This window comes from Cryptomeria japonica, chromosome 6 (genome assembly GCF_030272615.1).
Source record: "Cryptomeria japonica chromosome 6, Sugi_1.0, whole genome shotgun sequence".
Taxonomy (NCBI): domain Eukaryota; kingdom Viridiplantae; phylum Streptophyta; class Pinopsida; order Cupressales; family Cupressaceae; genus Cryptomeria; species Cryptomeria japonica.
The window spans coordinates 683,213,557-683,214,193 of NC_081410.1; positions in this window are offsets into that span (position 1 = coordinate 683,213,557).

Consider the following 637-nt stretch of genomic DNA (forward strand, 5'->3'; position numbering starts at 1 on the left):
AGGAGTCTAGTGTTCACAAAGCATAAACACTACGTGCAAAACCACGAGAGCTTAGCTAAAAATGTGGAAGAATGTGGAGCATTGTTCTGAACAATCCTTAACATGCCTTCCTGCAACTTTAACTCCATTATTCTACAAACAAATAGATTAGTCTTGTAAAAACTTTTGCTCACTTAGAAGCAATAGGAGGAGCATCACAACACCTTGTAGTAAGTACAATATCATCAACAATATATCCATTTTATTATCATGCCTCTAATCCTCGTCTTAATTTGTTTTTGTTTCAATGTATCTAATCCTCATTTTAATACGATACCATCCCTACTACCAAACATTGACGAGGGGGGCTCATTCATCCAACGTGTATGGTGAATGTGATAACTAGAGAATATCTTTATACTTTACAATTGCATCAAGTAACATATGATAAATCTGATGTAGTGGTTAAGGTCTTTGATGGTTTCTCTTGTCCTACTGTTAGTTCTATTACTCTTCCTGTTGAGGTTGGTACTAAGTGCTTAGATGTCATCTTTGATATCATTCCTACATCGAATCAATTTCATGTGAAGTTGGGACATCCTTAGCTCTCTTTCTTGAAAGCAAGCATGTACCAACCCACAGTGAGGTGTAGATATGT